Genomic DNA, 17228 nt, shown 5'->3' on the forward strand with positions numbered 1-17228 from the left:
TCCTAGCCCAAATTTTTGCTCGTAAACTAAAACATGACAGTGAGCCGAGAGACAGCTTGGATTCCGAAAAACTCATAAACTGGGGTACTACAATACTTCATAAATATAATGTTATTAGTGTGCATTATGTTTGAAAAATGTTTAATTTTGATCATTATTGGCCTTTTTTATTTAAATTATAATATTCTATGGACACAGGATGCAATTATTGGACATACTATAATATTGGGAAGCTGTACCAGACAACTTCATGTACGAGTTCCAGATCAGCAGTCAGCAAGAAATGACAAAAGTAGTGGTCAACAGCGCATCACTTCTATACATAGGGAACAGAACAGGTTGATTTATGGCTCACTATTAATGGAAGTTGTGTAAGTTCAGTTCAGTTCAGTTCAGTTCAGTTCAGTTCAGTTCAGTTTCAGTTTATTTCAAACATGCATACGATACAATGTAATTCATCACACATTTCCAGTTATTTCATTACAGCACGTCCGAAAAGGACTAGGAAGAAGCAGAGCTTATTTAATAATCCTACCCCTTTTCATACCATAGCGATTTTATCCTATTTCCTTGTTCTCTGTAACAGAACAGTGAACAAATAAATAATACATAAATAATATACCATTGTAAGCAAACAAATATTAAATACATAAATAATCTTTGTCTCAATAAAAAAAATAAAACAAAAAAATAAATAAAAAGGGCTCAAGATGTTCATCATAATTCTTGTTCTGTGTACTTTGTGAACACTTGTAGTTTGAACAGTCTCTTATACTGAATCATATTGGTGCTTGGTTTGATTTCTTTGGTTAATTCGTTCCATAATTTAATTCCACATACAGATATGCTAAAGGTTTTAAGTGTTGTACAAGCATACAAATGTTTTAAATTAGATTTCCCTCTAAGGTTATATTTCTCCTCTTTTGTTGAGAAGAATTGTTGTACATTCTTGGGTAGCAGGTTATAGTTTGCTTTGTACATAATTTTAGCTGTTTGCAAATGCACCAAATCGTTGAATTTCAATATGTGTGATTTAATAAAGAAATGGTTTGTGTGTTCTCTATGTCCATCATTATGTATTATTGTAATTGATCTTTTTTGTAACACAGTTAGTGAATGGAGCGCACATTTGTAGTTGTTTCCCCATATTTCTACACAATAACTCAGATATGGTAACACTAGCGAGCAGTAAAGAACATGAAGTGATTAGGGGTTAGAAGATCCATGTGTTTTCTTCAACCATTTACAAACTGTATGTCAAGGTATTCGCGTAGCCTCAAAATGCAACTTTACCCTGCAACGTGTGATCTACACGTAAAAACTGCTGTAGAAGTACATTGAAATTAGTTATATCAATGATTTCGTTTTTACAAATTGTTATATTGTTGCCATTATTGGTGTACATTGTGCAAGTGTTACTGCTGCGCAAATCAAATAATTGGACTTTGGGTTGTGGAAATACGCAACAAAAAATGTGGTGTGTGTTTATGCTTGTCCAATTTATTAATACAGTGAAACTAAAACTAACACCTTGTTACTAGGGATGTCCGATAATGGCTTTTTGCCGATATCCGATATTCCGATATTGTCCAACTCTTTAATTACCGATACCAATATCAACCGATATATACAGTCGTGGAATTACCACATTATTATGCCTAATTTGGACAACCATGTATGGTTAAGATAAGGTGCTTTTTTTTTTTAAATTATTAAAATAAAATAAGATAAATAAATTAAAAACATTTTCTTGAATAAAAAATAAAGTAAAACAATATAAAAACAGTTACATTCAAACTAGTAATTAATGAAAATGAGTAAAATTAACTGTTAAAGGTTAGTACTATTAGTGGACCAGCAGCACGCACAATCATGTGTGCTTACGGACTGTATCCCTTGCAGACTGTATTGATATATATTGACATATAATGTAGGAACCAGAATATTAATAACAGAAAGAAACAACCCTTTTGTGTGAATGAGTGTGAATGAGTGTAAATGGGATAGTGCACTAATTGTAAGTGTATCTTGTGTTTTTTATGTTGATTTAATAAAAAATAAAAAATAAAAAATAAAATACGATACTGATAATAAAAAAAAACATACCGATAATTTCCGATATTGCATTTTAACGCATTTATCGGCCAATAATATCGGCAGACCGATATTATCGGACATCTCTACTTGTTACTGATGTTGTCAGATAGGAAGTGGAACACTAGCAGAATTTCATGCACAGAGCTGATGACTGACGCTAATGATTACTAGTTAAAATGGCACAAATGACAAGTTTTTAGTTATTTTTGCACCTGCAGGATTTTTCCCTGCGAAGTCCATGCATCCACACCCACCCACCAAATACACACTCCACTCGCAGTTTGCCCATGCATCTCTTGTCCCTGCTGGTACCTCGTTAACCTCCCCCTAGTTTAGCCTTGTGTTAGCCAAACTGAGGAGGCCTCATACCTGGGTACTGGTCAGCAGGGACCCGCCCCGGGGAGCCCGGGACCTCCCACCGGGCTTGGGGAGGAGGCTAGGCGGGCCAAACAAAAACACAACCTGGCATCCCCACGGTAAACAGCCCACCTACTGTCAGCCAGCATCTGGGCCACAGCACACAGTCATCCATTCACATTCTGATGATGGCAAATAGTGAGCCTCACACACCACACACACCATTCATCCACATAGTTTTTCCGTCAATTTAAAAATGTTTCTTGATCAATTTGACTGTGTGTAAGCCTGTTTTTGACAAGTGCTATCTTTAACAACAACAAAGGGAGCATGCAAGTTTGTATATTAGGGAGCAAGACAGAAATGAGTGTAAAGTTAATCCATGTTGAATGGATGGTCTCGGCCAGAGTTGAAAACAGTTTTTCTTTCCTTTCTTTTCCCTTCAAATTTGTTCTCTTTCTTTATTTGCTTCCTCTTGCTATTTTTTTCCATGCTGTCTTATCCTTTTTAATTAGAGGGACTATTGGGCTGCTGCTCTGAGGACCTTAATCCCCAACTGACCAACAATGCAAAAAGCCAGCCTTTGAACAGTCGACCTGATCCCCCCACCCCCTCACCCCCAACCCCACCCCGCACTGGTTGAACACTCCTCAACTCCAACCGTTGGGAAGAGTAGAGTTCTCTTTCTTTTTCGTCTTTCTGAAGATATCGGACAAAGAGATTAAGTGCGTGAAAGAGCATTTGGGAGAGCAACAGGGTTCTCATTAAAAAAAAAAAAATGTTGCTGAGGTCTGGGCTCGAGTTCGAGGTCACCAAAGATAGTGTCCAGCAAACTTCCGGAGGAGGCCGAATTGACTTAATCATCAAATAGTTTTATTGTGGTATTTCTGGGGGGTTATTTTATGCCCACTTAAAAAAAATATATATATATATATATTTATTCATTTGATAGGGAAATCATAATACAGGTGCAGAAAAAAACTGACGCTTTTTTTGCCCCCCCCCCAAAATACAAAAAAAAATCCAACAACAAAAAAATACAAATAATAATAATAATAAATAAATAAACATACCAAAAAATAATACAAGTAAAATAATAACACTCCCTCCCATCCCCCCTCCTACATTTCCGTCACAGTGGGTAGCAATGTACTGCCTTCCTCTTCCCCACAAGCAGATAAAGAATCACAATAAATGACTAAAAGGAAAAAAAAGGTAACAACTAAAATAAAAATCACAAACATACAGAACAGTGTCACTGAATAAAAACAACAACAACAGCAACAAAAAAAGGAGTTGAGGTCAGTGAAAATGTTCATTGTCAACAGTGAGTGTCACATTTATCCTATAGTGTCTTTAATTTAGCTATGTAACTAATTATGCAGCCCCAGGTCAAGTCAAATTGTTTTGGTGTACCCCTCAGATTATATTTAATTTTCTCTAAATCTAAGAAAAACATGAGGTCCTTAAGGCATGTTGGGGGCAAACTGAGATTTCCACTCCAATAAAATCCTTCTACGAGCTATTAATGATGCAAAGGCGATACTATCTCTAAAAGTCTGCTTAATTTTTTGATAGTTTGGTGGAATTCTAAAAATAGCCAATTCTGCACAAGGCGTCAATTTGAAATTTAGTGCATCTGCAAGATGTTTAAAAATATTAATCCAGTAGGCTTTCAGACAGGGACAGGACCAGAACATGTGTGTCATGTCTGCAAGAGTCGATTGACAGCGATTACATGTATCTGCAATATTGGCATACATTTTGGAAAGTTTAGCGTTAGTAAAATATATGCGATGGACAACCTTAAACTGTATTAGATTAAGCTTTAACAAGTTGTGCTAACATTTATTTGTATCAGTGCAGATTTCCAGTCATTGTCATCCAAAATTTTGCCAAATTCTGCTTCCCAGTCGTTTTTAATTTTGTCAAGAGATGTCTCTTTAAGATTTTATGCTCACTTTTGTTTGTTTTTTGGAATGTCGTAGTGGGTAGAGCGGCCGAGCCAGAAACCTGAGGGTTGCAAGTTCACTCCCCGCCTCTTGACATCCAAATCGCTGCCGTTGTGTCCTTGGGCAGGACACTTCACCCTTGCCCCCGGTGCCCCTCACACTGGTGAATGAATGATGAATGAATGATAGGTAGTGGTCGGAGGTGCCGTAGGCGCAAACTGGCAGCCTCGCTTCCGTCAGTCTACCCCAGGGCAGCTGTGGCTACAAATGTAGCTTACCACCACCAGGTGTGAATGAATGATGGGTTCCCACTTCTCTGTGAGCACTTTGAGTATCTATTAATAGAAAAGCGCGATATAGAATCCAATCCATTATTAATATTAGTATTATCTTCTTAAATGACATTAAGCAGACTATCCCATTTAAATATAAAATCTAATTAGAATGCTGAAAATCCAAGCTGAAATGCTAAAAATGTTTTGTGATCCACGCCATCCTGAGAAAACTAATGTTTAAATGTATATGCAGACTGCAGGGGTCCGAGAATGATCTTATTATACATATAACCAATCCTAGGTGTAGTTCTGTTGGGTACCAATCGTATATATGGAAACACTGGTATCTGTGCCTTTTATAGAATGTGTAGACGCATTTTTAAAGTATATATATATTTAAAAAAAAAAAATGTATTGCTGCTTTTATTTATGTATTACATGCCTTTTACAGAATATGCACAAGCACTGTTTTTAATATTATGTGATAATGCCTTTTATACTGTATTTTGTTTGTTTTACGTACTGTATGTGATTGTATGTCTACTAAGACGTTGGAGTCTGCAATAAAGCTTCATTGACAACAGGACGCGCGCCAGCCAGATAGCATCAATTAACAAAATATCCGACTCTAAGGTGCGTATGAGCAAAATGAGCTAGGATAGCTACCATAATCACATTAGCATGCTAAAACAGTTAATGTGCGTCAAGTACCAAATTATATGACTCTGAGGTGTATACCTGTAATATAAGAAATGTCATGTCTGTGTTGATCATGTTTTTGTTTTAGTCATGTTTTGTTTTGTTTAGTTATTGGACTCTTTAGTTTCTGGTTGTTCACTCCCTTGTTTTGTTTCCATAGCAACCCATTAGTTTTTACCTGTCACGTCACGCACCTGTTTCACGTTTTGAGTCACGCACCTGTTTTCGTCAATCATGTCTGTGTTATTTAAGCTTTTCTTTTTCTGTTGGTAAGGCTGGCGACATCCGCATTCACACTCTCCACACACCCTTATGACCCTTGCTACTCTTTTTCATGCCGTTTTCTCGTCCAAGTAAGTTTTCTTTATTCATGCCATAGTTTGCAAGTTTTGTTTCATTGTTCATAGTTTCTGTCTTTGTGCAAGTTTTGTGTTTATAGTCAAGTTTTGTACTTCCGCCCTTATGTGCGCCTTTTGTTAATTCTTTTTTTTGAGTGTTAAAATTAAATATGTACCGTATTCACCTGCACGTCATGTCTGGTCCAAATCATTTGCACCTCGGGAGAACAAACCACGCCATAGTCCAAGTCTTGACAAGAAAGAACAAGTAACATTCTAACGTTGACATGATCAAATGCAAACGTTAGCATGCTAACAGCCAAAATGAGTCAAGTAACAAAGTATATGACTCTGAGGTATGTACCGGAAAAATTAGCTATAAAAGTTAGCATGCTAACATTACTATTGACTAGCATTGGCAAGGATCATTTTGACAATGGAACTATTCAAATCAGTCGAAATGTAATGTGTAAAAGAAGTAACACTTATTAATAGAAATAAGTGTTATGGAAAAGTGTGTAATTCTGTATTTTTATGGGAATGAAAATAGGCTGAATAAGTGAAATGTTTTGATGGTGGAATAGTTGAAATCACTCGAACCATTAGGTGGCGATATAACATCAGCAACTATATTACTTTGCATGTTAAGACAAGCAAAATAGGGATGGTGTTTTTGTTAGCAATAAAAGCAGCTGGCTAAAAATAGCATACAAACTTTGAGGTTTTATTTGTAGATAAAAAGTTTTTTGCAGGGTTTCATTTTTGCCTGTACTTTCTGCTGATTGGGTGTAAATGCTTGTGGCGTCGTCATAATCATTCATTAGTGGTGAGTACCTAATACAGTTCACAAGTTAGCATGTGTTGAATAAGTCATTTTTCAGGCTTTTTCTGGGTGCATCCTTTATTCCCAGTATTTTGCCGGGGGGGGGGGGGGGTCTCGTTACATATTTGTATTTGTTTATTTAAAGGACAATGTGCAGTTACATTAAGAAGATGGCCGCACCAAATTTAGCACCATGCTAATTTCCATCTGTAGTCCTTTTATGGCGCATTTAACATCCACAATTAAAATTAAAATTAATTCCAAAGACATGCACCTGGGGATAAGTTGATTGGCAACACTAAATTGGCCCTAGTGTGTGGATGTGAGTGTGAATGTTGTCTGTCTATCTGTGTTGGCCCTGCGATGAGGTGGCGACTTGTCCAGGGTGTACCCCGCCTTCCGCCCGATTGTAGCTGAGATAGGCTCCAGCGCCCCCCGCGACCCCAAAGGGAATAAGCGGTAGAAAATGGATGGATGGATGGAATTAAAATTACACAGGATAGAAAATACACGACAATATTAAAATTACATAATGATAAGCAATTTAAAATACAAGTACAATACATAGAGGACATGTGCGGTATATGTTTTATAGCGGTGTTGCTAAGGGGTAATTTTTACGCCCACTTTTTAGTTCATCCTCATGCTTCCTCCCTGGCACTTTTCCATATGCAAAAGAAGATATGTTTTAGTAGCTGGTCTGTCGGTGTTCCAAGCATGTTGTTTCCATACCACATGGGTAAACCACTGCTGATCACTAATTGGTTGATCAGATTCACAATTGTTGTTTAATGGTTTCGCTGCCAGATATCCATCCATCCATTTTCTACCGCTTTTTCCCTTCGGGGTCGCGGGGGGCGCTGGAGCCTATCTCAGCTACAATCGGGCGGAAGGCGGGGTACACCCTGGACAAGTCGCCACCTCATCACAGGGCCAACACAGATAGACAGACAACATTCACACTCACATTCACACACTAGGGCCAATTTAGTGTTGCCAATCAACCTATCCCCAGGTACATGTCTTTGGAGGTGGGAGGAAGCCGGAGTACCCGGAGGGAACCCACGCAGTCACGGGGAGAACATGCAAACTCCACACAGAAAGATCCCGAGCCTGGAATTGAACCCAGGACTACTCAGGACCTTCGTATTGTGAGGCAGACGCACTAACCCCTCTGCCACCGTGCTGCCCCTGCCAGATATGACAAATGACAAAAATAAAAAAAACATCCTTAGCTTTGGATGCTGCAGTATTTTACTCAACAGTCTCTGCTTTGCTGCACTCTTTTCCTGCTGCCCTCAGTCTCCACTTGGATAAAATGTGTCCACAGTATGAACAGTCACAAACAGAGAAGTACATAGGAGATCCTACTTCTCCCTCATTAACCAATAACCCTTTGTGCCTTTCACCATATTTGAGCAATTCATTATTGGCTGGACAGTCGTCCAAACTGGTGTCTCTACAAACATTTTAATATTTGCACGACATTGCAACAAAACGGGCGAAGTCATTTGTTTGGTCGTCATGAACGATAATGATAACAATTCACCGCTTGAGCTAATTTTCTGTGATTTTGCTCGAGCTGATTATTTATCAACAATTTGTTCGCATAGCGTCTAACAAATTGCCCGTTGCTGCACAATGGCTGTTCTGACACTTTCAACCTTGGATCCCCAAATGTGAGCGGAAGACAAACTGACAGACGACATCCGGCGTGCTGGCTCAATACCGCCTCACGCGTAAGGCCAAAGCGTTCGTCGCCTGCTAATCACAGGCTCAAAATTTCCATTGCAGGCAATTAGCATCTCGCTTTTATGCAGGAAATGGCCGAGGGAGGCGGTCGAAAAACGTGTAGAGAATAAAAGAGCAATTAAGATGTTGGGTAAGCGCAGGACAGCGACAGGCGGTCTGCTGCCGCGTGATTTGACGCTCGCCGGCCTGGTAATTAGTCCGTCATTGTGAGATAATGAACTTGGACGGTTTTTCTGGAGATGCCCGTCCCGGCTCGGCTCGTGTGAAGTCATAGGGCGCAATGTGCAGTTTGACATCATATGCGTGTGTTGTCACAGGAGACGCTACTCTATACTGTTTTCATGTTGAAGAGAATGGAGAATTTGCTTTTATGTATGCTAATCATCTTGATTTGTAACAGGTTCTAGATGAATATCAGCCTATATTTTGCCGCTCTCGTTGCGCCCTTCTGCCATCCTTAGACAAGCTGTAACCTGTGATCCCTGAATCATAAGCTTTGGGTAAATCTATGTAATACGGGTAATTCGATGAAGCAGTATTTTCCTGGAGAGAGGCGAAATCCTGTTGACTATTCAAGGATGAATCATTCAACAGTAATGCCATTAGACCAGTGCCACGGATTCCTCGGAAAATGCTGTTTAATTGCCAGTAACCAGCCATTGTTTGGTGACGGGTAAACACTAAGCGAGTCGTGGCGCCGGTGGTGGGGGGGCGTGTGAAAAAGATGGCCCCTTCGGCTTGAGCCAATCGCCATTGAGAGACGGATTTATCCTGGCTGGAAGGAGCGCGCTCAGCAAAGTAGCAGAGGCATTGGCTTAACTAAAGTCTTCAAGAGTATGAATGCAGAGTTACTCTTACCCCTTTTATCACCAGATTTACCCAACAATGCGATTTGGGAATGGTGGCGGTGGGGGCCGGGGTGTAGGCTTTTCAACACAGACATTTTTATTATTTGAGTGGCGAGGTTTTTGAGGATCAAGCCTTGTTGCTCACGTTTATTAGCGCAGGACGCCGCGGCTCAACGATTGTCGTCGGTTGTAATCGCTGAGCAGTTGATCCGTGTTTATATTTGGCTTTATGCACATTGGCGCTAAGTCAAGAAATCACCAAGAACAATGGTCCAGTGACTGAATGAATAAATAAATGAATGAACTACCAGCTGTTCAACCGTTTTGGATGCTTTATCAATAAAAACATGCTTGTATTTTAAATGTTGACTCTTTCTAATGGGAATTTGAAGATCGTAGGATTATTGTTGGCTCTTAGGCCCGTTCTACGGGATACAGATTGGAAGTGAGAGGTGTGTCGCCCTCCGTTGTGATCCGGTGCCTGGGAGACGGCCGGCACTGCCAGAGCAGACACTGATTAGATTTGACACTGTGTCCAGGAGGCGAGAAAAAGCTTTTCTTTTGCTCTTTTTTTGTTCCAAAACATAGAAAAGAGCCCCTTTTATTTTTTTTTATATTAAAGGCCCGCCTCTCCAGTTACTCCCCCACTAGTTCTGTTGTGCTGCTGAGTTCTTTTTGTCACTTGTTCTACATAAAAAAAAAGCTGTGGACCATATACACCTGGATGTTGGCCGCTATAAAAATAATCCAGCAATACTGAACACTTTTTTATACTGGTTGCCGTAATTGTAATGAGGGCAAACAAATCGTTGTCTTTGTCCAAAAATGACACTCTAGGGAAGACGCTTAGCCTTGTCGAGATCTTAGCCTGAGGCTTAGGTTTTACCTTTCAATTGTCTGGGTATTACTTTGTGAAACACTGTGATTTACAATTAATGTCACATTTAAATTGTAAGCCATTAGGTTGACGAGACTGATACCATTAGGCCTGCAACGATTAATTTTATTAGAAAACAACTTTGATTTATACTCTGTTGGTTCGATTAATAATTTTTTGAGTGTATCTGGCTACGTTCAAGCGTTCACAGATTTTTTGTTGAATTAACATTTTTTTTGTACAAACGTTTGTAGTACACACATACTTGCCAACTCTCCCGGATTTTCCGGGAGACTCCCGAAATTCAGCGCTTCTCCCAAAAACCTCCCGGGACAAATTTTCTCCCGAAAATCTCCCGAAATTCAGGTGGACCTGAGTGACGTGTCGACAGCCTGTTTTCACGTCCGCTTTCCCACAATATAAATAGCGTGCCTGCCCAATCACGTTATAACTGTAGAATGATCGAGGGCGAGTTCTTAGTTTCTTATGTGGGTTTATTGTTAGGCAGTTTCATTAACGTCCTCCCAGCGCGGCAACAACACACAACAACAGCAGTCACGTCTTCGTCTACCGTAAAGCAGTTCGTCTGCCGTAAACAGCAATGTTGTGACACTCTTAAACAAGGCAATACTGCCATCTACTGTACATGCATATGTGACATTAACATCTAGGGCTTTTAGATAGTGCAGTGCACAACTGCGCACACAACAAGGAGACGAAGCAGAATGCATCATCAGAGAGGGTGTTCAGCATGGTTAGAAAAATAGTGACAGAGAATAGAACAAGGATGGACAATTCAACCCTTAACTCAACAATGAGTAAATGAGTGTTATGTGTGTGTATATGTGTAAATAAATGAACCCTGAAATTCAAGTATTTCTCTTATATATATATACATATATGTATATATATATAAGAGAAATACCCCCCCCCCCCCCCCGCACCTCCCGAAATCAGAGGTCTCAAGGTTGGCAAGTATGAGTACACATGGGCAAAAAATCGGAATTGACCTGTTGTGTGAACGTACTGTAGTCTCTGTAAGCCACCTGTAGTTTCTTCTGTACATACAAAGTTATATAAGGTTATGTTCATATTGCAGGTCGATTCCGATTTTTGTCTCCTTGTTACTGATATTTTCATGTCAAGGTGAACAGTACAATGCCGATGTTTTTAAATTCGACCGAAGCCTCTTTCGTAAATATACAGTATATCAATAATTCGTATAGATATGTGTGCGATGCGATTGCAGTCTGATTAAATGACTGAATGAATTGGAACTCACGTCAATGGCTCCGACTGCGACTCGTCAGCTAGACGCTCCTCGGAACACATGTCAAAGCAAGAGCCCCACAAACTGCGAGAACCAAAATTCTAGCCCTTCTTTCTTCTTAATCTCCTACACAAAGTAATTTGGTTGAAGAAATGCTGACTGCTATTGCACAAAATCCTTGAAATTGCCACAAAGGCGCCAGGAGTGAAGTCTACACAACTCGGAGCCATGTTTACTTCCATAAACACTGCAGACTGACTTCAAGTTTTGTGCGCATGCAGATTTTACAAGAAATCCTAACTGGGCATCATACCGTGCAGTGTGAACATATCCTATGTGCCGTCTGCTGATTGACCATAAGCTAAAAAAGTCGTCTGGTACAGATCCACAATAGTGTGGCCTGTCCCGTATCTGTTGCCATGCTATCAGGTAGCTTTGTTGAAACGTGTCCTTTACACAATCCACTCTGCAAACATGCACAAACAATGTGGAATGAGATTTAAGTTAATGTGAAAGCAGCATGTGGTGTCGTTTTATGAAACACTTATTCATAAAACTGTTTTTTTTGTTTGTTTGTTTTTTACCAAAACATGGTTGTCATCGTTCATCAGCGGCCATATTTGCTGGTTAACTATTGTTGTGTTTAGTTTAACACAAAGCCAACCCCAAAGTGTTAACATTTTACATCTCTTTTGTGTCATTCGTACATAATGGCGGTGTAATCTACGCACACATTGTCCGTGGAAAGGACGTATATTGTAGAGTCTTAGGGATTAAAGGCAGAGGGCAATGAGTCAATTATAGGGTTTTGCGGGATACTAAGATAAGCTAACTGACTGTTTTCCTGCCTCTTTGATCAAATTACAGAATATTGTTTGTTTTATCATTTTATGTATTCTTTTCCCGCTTTAATAGAAGATAATGGGCAGTTAAAGGGTCAATAGTAAAATTGTTCTAAGAAACAGTATATGGTTATTAGGTGCAGTTTTTTTGCAGAGCGATAAATCTGCGGTGCCAATCACTTGGAGAGCACCAACCTCTCGATGGGCTTAATAGAGTCACTAATGATGAACACCGCGACTTTGATACATGCTTTTATCGCCCTGCCCTTCAATGACTGTGACGTTTCGTTAGACGTGTCTGCCTCATATCTCACTTTGCACCCATGAGGAAACTGTGAAAGGATTAATTTTATGATGGACCCCCTGCCTTCTCCTGTACCCCCCCTCCATCCTCCCAACCTCCACCAGCCAGCCTCGACTCAGCTCCCAGCTCCCAGCCAGGCACCCGGGAGGAATAGCGCCTTTTGTCGCCCTGCCGTTTTTTCCGAGTTGAGGAACAAGAGGAGTTTAATCCTCATTGTCCGGGAGACTGCCGAGGGTGAGAGGGGGTCCCGCGGCTGTAAAATGATCCAACTGGCCTCGGCTAATCCCCTGCTAACCCCCACTCCCAGGCCTGACCCCCTTACCGGCCTTAATTCATGCCCTCGCACTGCTGCCACTGGAGCACACTCTAAAATGTAGCATTTTAACACATTCAGATAAGGGACTTATTATGGAAAAACAAACGTGTGTGATTGAACTGTGCGTCACATGCTATCATTCCTGGCTAGCACAGTTAAGTGGTTTATGGAGGTATGTTTAAGTGGGATTTAACTTAATCACCTGAACGCCGGCTTAATCAAGCTCTCAATGTGGATGGAGATCCTGAGGTGTCTCATCCACTATAATAGCCCCTCAGAGACACCCCACTTTTTTATTATTTCTATAGGATGGTCTGTTTCATGGAAAGCTAAATTGTCCAAAAAGTAGTCCTGATGACATATATATTATAAAATAAAAAACAAATCTGCATTCCATGATTAGCCACAGGAGTGGGCTGACAAAAAGACAAACCAGCAAATAGACTTCTCCTTTCATTAGAGAAGCGGGATTACTCCGAGATCAGGCGGCGGCCGGACGTCAAGTTGACGTTAAGTCTTTCTCGGCACTAGACAGATGCTCGCCGGGCTTCACCAATCTTTTTTTTCCCTGCCTTCTCCTACCTTGCAGACACCCCTCCTTGCCTCTTCCATCTTTATTCCTCCTCTCTTTCTCGTTGAGTGACAGCTCAATACCCAGGCTTATCTAGCCTCAGCAGATGGTTGACTTGGATCGCTTTTCATACGCCACGATCTGGCCTGGTGATAAACACTGTAACAGAGGGTGGAATGGATGCCATCTTTCTTCCGACGCTCCTCTAGGTGCTTCGCTACTTCTCACTCGGCCTCGTCGTCGTCCTCCACCTTGAGCCCCTCTGTACCCTTCCCTTCTCATCCCCCTGCATCCCTCCTTTGGAGGTGGAATGATTGTCTCGCCTCACTGCTGGGCTGGCGCCTGTCTAAAGGGCCCCAGGATACTCGCGCACTCAGGGGCCCTTCAGCCATGCCAGAGATGCCCTCCGCTTCTTTTAGAAAAGGTCATTTACAGTCTTTTCATCCCTTCTTCTTTATTTTGCCTCCGCTTGAGCATTTTTTTTGTCAACCTGCACGCTGCTACGGCTTTAATCTTTCCCAGACTGGCGCTGTGTAGCATTATCATTCCTTTTCCACGCCTGTTACATGGACTGATGTACACTTCACAGGCCTTCTCTTGGTCCGATTGTCCTTGGAAACAAAGCACAGAAGCAAAGCACGAGGGCAGGGTTGGCAAAACTTTTTTTTACATCAAGGGTACATAAAAATTGAATGATGTAGGTGACTGTGTTACCTTTTGCACATTAAAGATGTTAAATTAATCTTATGTTGGTCAATATGCTAAAATACCTGAGCAGATTATCCACATTTTTACTTTGTGTTATAGCTAAAAATTTATTTTTACGATATGACAAGTATTAATAAAAACAAGTAACAAGCCAAAAAAAGGCCGCAATTTGGTATTGATGCCACTAGCAAAATCAGTATGAAAAAAACCATCATATTGAAAAATACTAAAGGGATTAGGGTGATTTATAATGAATGTCTGTGTAAAAACTAGTGCTGTCAAAATGAATGCGCATGTAATTAATCACAAAATTATTGCATTAATCACAAAATTATTACATTAATCATGAACAAATGCAGATTAAACTCACAGTTTATTTTGACTGCACATGCTCTTTTACCTAACTGCGTATGTACCTGAATGGGTTGTTAGCCGGTCAGTGATCAGATCAATGCAAAGATAAGTGAGGAGACTGACTCTTCTGCTCTGTGGCAAATTTCACTCCAAAATAAAACCTGACGGTACTGTTTTAGATAAAACTGTTGCCAAGTTTCGAGCAAATAAATGACGTGCATTCAAGTAAAACATTGAAAGTATTTTCCTGTATGACATTCCGACAATATAACTGCATTTGTGTCAAAATATTGGGCTCTTTTTAAAGTTAATTTAAAGTACCCATGCAAGTAATTGACTGATTATTCGGGACCAATATAAATTCAAAGTGTTGTGATTAATCTGATTGAAAATATATTTGTTTGACATATATTATCTTAATAAAATATAGACATTCCTTAGAAATAAAGTGGACCCTCTAAAAGGTAAATAAAGTGGTACAAAATTTGGGGGCCAAATTGGCCTTTAAATACCGGTACGCATTTTATCTACTCCGTCTTGCTCAACCCAACCAGTGAAGGTAAAAAGCCTTCCTAACCTCCACACTGAATCATGGTTTCTCATGAACTGCCACCCAAGCACTTGCACTAGTTTCTGAAGCTGAGATACAGGACATTGTTTTATTGTTTTCACTATTGTGCAACAGTGGTTAATTTCTTTGTATGACAATTAGCAATGGTAAAATGTGTGTTAACACAGTAAATATATGCATCGGTATTTCATATACCAAAAAACCTTTGAAATTCCAGACAGCATTCCAAGAACGGTCATTTTCGACCTTACTTTTTTTTTCCGAGCATACTTACTTGTTTCTAGGCAACGTGTGTGGAAAAACAGTCTGGCTAATGTTTGGGGGCAAAGGTCTTTGCTGCCCCTGCCATTGGCAAAAGTACAGGGAGGCTCGGTAGGAACGAATACTGAGATAGTTACCCCCTAATTTTATTGATATACAAACATTTAAACAATACTCTGATTGAAATATGTAATGATGTGACAAATTAGTTTTTCCCCACCACAGCACCATCTTCTATTTCTTAAGAGGCAATGTTCCATTTGACCCTAATGTGAAACCTGTAGTAGCAAGTACAAAACCATTTTGCTGGCGGTTCTTTATAAAACTGGAGACAAATTTGCAACCATCTCCATGTGAGCACCAGATTCTGGCAACAACTCTGGTGCACCTGCATCCGTCCAACCTGACCCACTTTGGTTCCAAATTTAGTTCCCAATTAACCCAACCAAAAAAACAATAAGCTCTAGTGGACCATTAGAAAGAGATTGATGCAATATCCATCTCAACTTGGGTTATCATTGATGCCTTTCTTGATAATGCACTTATTTACACTAAATTGTTTTTTTAGGATTTTTTTTTTTTTAAATGTATTTTCGGTTTTGGCATCAGTTGCGCGTGAGTGCCAAGCTCTGTAATCACAAGCACACCAGTCACATGATGCAACTGACACCCTGGAGATATTTGGAAACAGATAAGATGGGGAGAGCCACAGTGTCAAATGAAAGCATGAGGGAAAATGGGTGTGTAGGGGGGTGTTTGTTGGAAAAGGTGCGGGACAGAACTGTGAGAAAAAGACCATGTTTAAATACGGCTTCGAAAAGCAGCCAAGTGTCTCTGGCAAAACGCTGCTGCAGAGTCCCCGGCAAAGCTCGGTAAGTGATAGAGAGAGTAATTAAGAGAAGCCTGTTCAAGTAGATAGGCCCGCAAAGGAGATTTGAAGAGGGGAACTGATTGTGCATGTCTGATTCCAGCTCTTCAGAGAGTTCTCAGCCCTCAGGCTTAGAGCTTTCAAAGGCTGCTTCTGTCTGCAACACTCTATCGCCACGTCCCTTTCCTGTGTTCAGGCGAAATATACATCTTTACGCTTCATATCTACAATAATTATCTATTCATTTATCAAAACTGAACACTATTATCTTTATCTTATCAGAATCTTTGAACTGTAGCTCCTGAATTGCAAGTGAAAAGGTTTCCAATGACATGTTATTATATAGTGCAGTATTTTCTTTAATAATCAGTATTGTATTATATTTCTACCACATATATTATTTACATGTTGTACTATGTATCATACTGTATATCATATTATTGTATAGATGTTATGATTATTGTATTATACAATATAGTACTTTGCCTATTGATGATCCAATTATGCAAACAATTTTCCAATTGTTAATATTCCACATTTTCTACTAATTCCAAACATTGCTATGAGTTACTGAAAATTGCAGTACAGGTACTATTGATGGTTCCAGCAGTATAATTTCACCAAAAAGGTGTCGTTGGAAGTTGAACCATTACTAATGTGTATGAATATGTAATTGCAAAAAACAACAATAAAATTAAAATGCATACATTAAGTTTAAAAATGCAAATTTTGATTAGCTCATTTAATCTAAAACATGTGTATCAATTATTTTAATAACAGTCAATTAGTCACTTACAAAAGTGACGCTCTAGTCTAAACAATAACTATATGCGTATATTCACCAAGAATGTCAGTTAGAATATTTCAATAGCTTAGAACAACAATAGCTGGGCCCAAATGTGATTTTTTTCTTCTTGGGGGTCAGAATTCCTGGTTCAAATTTTACTTACCGGTCTCGCGTCTTCTTCTTTGGCAGGCTGTGGGAAAAAACGGTGGACGAAAAGAAATTGACTAGCGACCCCCTCTGGTAAAATTACTCTATTGCGCCAAGTATGGGTGGTAAAATAAACAGCATTTGGCGTCCTCTGTTGGTAAGAAAGAAAAGTACACTTTTTGTTCATGACCTTTCTCTTCTTCGACCCCGA

The sequence above is a fragment of the Nerophis lumbriciformis genome, linkage group LG34 (genome assembly GCF_033978685.3).
Source record: "Nerophis lumbriciformis linkage group LG34, RoL_Nlum_v2.1, whole genome shotgun sequence".
Classification (NCBI taxonomy): domain Eukaryota; kingdom Metazoa; phylum Chordata; class Actinopteri; order Syngnathiformes; family Syngnathidae; genus Nerophis; species Nerophis lumbriciformis.